Source organism: Chrysochloris asiatica, unplaced genomic scaffold (assembly GCF_000296735.1).
Source record: "Chrysochloris asiatica unplaced genomic scaffold, ChrAsi1.0 scaffold00032, whole genome shotgun sequence".
Taxonomy (NCBI): domain Eukaryota; kingdom Metazoa; phylum Chordata; class Mammalia; order Afrosoricida; family Chrysochloridae; genus Chrysochloris; species Chrysochloris asiatica.
Window position 1 is genome coordinate 8,227,697 of NW_006408550.1, and position 5,011 is coordinate 8,232,707.

At 37.9% G+C, this 5,011-nt stretch overlaps 1 pseudogene; it reads left to right on the plus strand.

Annotated features, from left to right (window-relative positions):
* Positions 1–2,081: 2,081 nt before the first annotated feature.
* Positions 2,082–2,645, plus strand: LOC102815670 (annotated as a pseudogene).
* Positions 2,646–5,011: the final 2,366 nt, after the last annotated feature.

A 5,011-nucleotide genomic window follows, 5' to 3' on the forward strand; every position in this document is an offset into this window, starting at 1 on the left:
GTCACTCCTTGGAAACTCAATACAGGGTTTCTATGAAGCTGAGCCAACTTGACAACACTTAACAACAACAATGCCTAGGATATTGACCTTTATGCATTCTATATAATTTTTTTGACAACTTCTACTTTTCTTCGAGTCATACTTTGTACATTCCATGTTTTGATTATTAATGGATATTTGCAGTTTCTCCTCCTATTGAGTTGTGCCCCATCAGTAAATACAGGTTCTGAAAGTTTTACTCCATTTGCATCATTGTAGTAAACTCTACTCTGAGGATTTAGCTCTTCCCCCGTCACATTTTGAGTGCCTTCCAACCCAAGGGGCTCATCTTTCAGAACTACAGCAGACAATATTCTGGTGTTAGTCATCATGTTTCAGTATTCAATATTCTGGTGCTACCTGATAGTATTTCATGACTATTCATAAGGTTTTCATTAGCTAATAATTCAGAAGTACTTTGTTTCTCCTCCTTCTGAGTCTGTCTTTATTTGGAAGCTTAACTGAGACTATTCACCATGGGTCAGCCTGCTGGCATTCAAAATAGTGGTGGCATAGTTTCTATCACCACAGCAACACGAAACCACCTACCTCAGTGTGACAATCTGACAGATGAGTGGAGGATGTCCATGATAGGTATGAAAATACAGAGGCTTCTCTAATCCAATTAATCAGGGAAGCAAACAAGAGAAAGAGACTCATATTCCTTTTATAGATGACAAGAGGCTATTTGGGTGAGTTGAAGAGACATCAGACTAAACATTGTTCCCTTATCTATTCCAAGCTTTATTTTTTTTATATATAACTAAGAGTTTTATAGGCTTAAAATTTATATAATAAAAAGCATGAAGAGTGCACAGCTGTGTAATACTAAAAATGTAGAAAAGCTAATTTATCAGAATTTTTTTCTTCTCTGGACACTGTCCAGACATGCTGCAGATAAAGAGTTTTAGTAATTGGATAGACAGCCTGGTAAATTTACTACATCTGAAAGAATTGATGCATTAGCATTTCATGTGGCTTGGCATCATCTGAAATGCAGCAGCTGTTTGAGAAGTTGGAACTGACACTAGCTAGCTGGCATCATCTCCTCCATGCAGTGACATGGCCATGCCAGTTCCTGAAACACAGGGACCTAAATGGTTTCTAGGCCAAGTAACCTTATTTGCACTAGCAATTCTGTTTGGTCTTCTTTTCTCATATTCTGACTTTTTGGAGAATTCACCCAAGGATGCTAGGAGGAGGACCTCCTACTAGGCAAACATTTCTGCAAATGTCCAAATATGAAGCAGGTTCAAAATCCCTTTCCTTCACATTTCAGAGACCACAGTTTAAAAGCAAAAAACTATTTGTGTGAGCATTAAATGTTGAGAAAAGTTGGAAAGTCACATTATTTTAGTCAATTAATTATGCTGGCTTTCAGGAGGGGAAAACAATCGACCAGAAGTACGTATCACTGTTCACTGTTAGCTAATTCATGTGTTATTATTTTTTTTAAAGTAACTAATTTTAGAAATGAAGTAATGAAATTCAAGTTTTTTAGTTCAACACAGTCAAGCATCAAGCATTTCATATGGTTCATTCTAATATATCTCTTTCTTGAATGGTGATATCTAACATTTAAAAGCATATATTCTACTCAAAATATTTCATAAATTTAATATTTGCTAAGTAAGTTTTTTCTGTTTGTTTCTTTACTTTGTTTTATACTTTATAAAATGTTCCTAAAGGAGATTTCTACATCTAAGTTAAAAATGGACATTATTTTTCCTTATGTCTCTGGCTAAATATAATTAAATATCATGGGCATTATATTAAACAAACAAAAGAAGATCTAAAAGATGAATAAAGAAAGCAGCTAGAGATCTTAGGATCCAAGGACTGATGAGTTCTCTGAATTTTCTTTTTGTCTCATATATGCTATATTTGGAGCTGAAGGAACCAGAAACCTGGATATGCCAGTCAGAGTAGACAAAAAAATCAAAAATCCTATATATGCTCTGTAGCTAAGGGCCAGGAAAAAAGGTAGTCTAAACAAACAAAAGTCTCTTTCTACAATCAATTCTGACTGACAGGGATACAGTATGCTCAGGCTTCAAAAAAGGCTTGACTCCAGTGTTCTGCGCTGTGGCAAGAAGAAGGTCTGGTTGGACCCCAATGGGACCAATGAAATCGCCAATGCCAACTCCCGTCAGCAAATCCGGAAACTGATCAAAGATGGCCTTATCATCCACAAACCTGTTACTGTGCATTCTCGGGCTCAATGCCGAAAAAATACCTTAGCCCGCCAGAAGGGCAGGCATATGGGCATAGGTAAGCGGAAAGGTACTGCCAGTGCAGAACGCCCGAGAAGGTGACCTGGATGAGGAGGATGAGAATTCTGCGCCTGCTGCTCAGAAGATACCGCGAATCTAAGAAGATTGACTGCCACATGTATCACAGCCTATACCCGAAACGTGTTTAAGTACAAGCGGATTCTCATGGAACACATCCACAAGCTGAAGGCAGACAAGGCCCGCAAGAAGCTCCTGGCTGAGGCCCATGGGTCTAAAACCGAGGAAGCACGCAAGCGCCGTGAGAAACGGCTCCTGGCGAAGACAGAAGAGATCATCAAGACTCTGTCCAAGGAGGAAGAGACCAAGAAATAAAGCTGCCTCGCTCTTGTCTGCATATAGTGGCCTGGACAATTACATAGATCAGTCAGTCATTCAATAAAACAAGCCTTTGTTTGCCTGTCAAAAAAAAAAAAAAAAAAGAAAGAAATACATATAGTGTCTTTGTACCAAAAATATATGGTTAATGTTCAACCATTTCAACAGGTAGCATATGATCAAGAGCCAATGGTACTGAAGGAAGAAGTCCAAGGTGCATGAAAGCATTGGCAAAGAACATGAAGGCATTGGCTCCTGAAATTGATAGAATACAAATTGAAATTGATGCATCACTGGAGGTGCTCACTCATCTATGCCAAGCAATGTAAGTGTTACCTGGCCAACTGATTGGAAGAAGTCCATATCTGTGCCCATTTCAAATGGAATGTGGAAATCATTAAACAAATCATTAATCTTGCATGCAAGTAAAATTTTGCTAAAGATAATTCAAAAACAGCTGCAGCAGCACATTGACATGGAACTGCCAGAGGTTCAAGCTAAATTCAGATGAAGATGTGGAATGAGGGATAACACTGCTGACATGAAATGGAATGTGACTGAAAACAGAGAATACCAGAAAGATGTTTACTTGTGCTTTATTGACTTTGCAAAGGCTTTCAACTGTGTGGGTCATAAAAAGCTATGGACAACATAACTCAAATGCATCAGTTCTTCTATGGTTTTCCTTACCTATTGTCCAACTTCCCCATGCAAATGAAGCTATTGAAAATACCAGGACCATAGTTTGTCAAACCCTGGTAAAGTGTAGAAAATGTGAGTTTGTTACATAAGACTCCATTCAGTACCTGAGATGTGTACTAACCCACTGCTATATATAGCCCATCCTGACGCATAGAGACCTTATAGAACAGAGGAGAGCCGCCCCTTAGATTTTCTGTAAATTTTTACAGGAGCAGACAAGCTCAGCTTTGTCTCAGGGAGTGTCTGGTGAGTTTGAACAACTTACTTTTTGGTGAGCAGCCCAATGTCTAACAAGATGTAGACAAAACAAAAGCAAATGAGTCATTAGAATGAATGAATAAATAGCTAAAGAATTACACTATTATACTGATCAGATATCTAGGTGTTGCAAAAATACACTATTTAGAAAAAAATATTCAAATAATTATTTAAGCACAAGATATAAATGTAACGAAAATACCTGGTAAGATAATTTGCCCCCCTCAAAAAAAAAAAAAAAAATCATAGAATTTTTATTGGCTATCTAATGCAATGTATTCCAATCTATTAAAATCTGTGTAACTTTGTTATAACTTCCCCTTAGTAGGGGAATAACTCAGCAGTGTCATTAAAAAAATGCCATTACATCTTTTTAAAAAAATCTTTGAAACTCGCGGCAAGTTTCTAGTATGTCACCTTCATTCCTCTTTATGTGCTGTGCAGTCCAGGAAATCCTTCCAAAGTTACAAGTCACTGGGAATAAGATACAGATATAAGTACTTTAGATATTGCTTCTACAGTACACAGAAAATCTCTTCTCAAAAATTAAATATTCCCTTGCTTTTGTTGTTAAATGGCATTGAGTCAGCCCAAACTCATGTTGTTGTTAACTGTTGAATTGATTTTGACTCACAGTAACCCTCTATAGGGTTTCTGAGAAGTGGCTGGTGAGCTTGAACCCCTGACCTTGCAGTTCAAACCGACTGTACAGTCCAGAGGATTAACCCACAAGGCCACACCAGGCCCTGTATCGGATTTCTGAGGAGCAGCTGGTAGGTTTGAATTGTCAACCTTGTAATTAACAGTACAGTTCTTATCCTATAGTGCCACACCAGGACTCTGACAACTTTTAAAAAAATATTTCCTGGCAACTTCAATTTAATCACTGGCTAAGTCAATCACTATGATCAGTGAAATATGTTGCCATTTTGAGTTATGTGATGACTGTGCACAGGGATGGTACCATATATAATGCTACAATGGTGGTGGTGGTTGTGTGCCTTGGAGTCACTCCCAACTCACAGCAACCCTGTATAGGGTTCCTGAGGCTATAAATATGTATGTAAATCCAGGCCCCAAGTATTTTTTTCCCTCATTTTTCTCCGTCAGAGCAGCTTCTGGATTTGAATTGCTGACCTTACATTTAGTAGCCCAACTTGTAACCCACTATGCCAGGGCAGCTTTACAATGTTGTTGTTGTTGTTAAGTGCCATTGAGACACTTCTGATTCGTAGTGACCCTGTATACAATCTTTTTTAGTAATCCATGTTATGTATGTAATTTCTGAAAGAACTAGAACTGAATTTCAGACCTTCTTTTATTCTTACCAACCATGATACGAGAGTATAGGAATTCTTCCATTAATTGTACGCTTTTTATCTTAAACCCAACTTGTATCAACC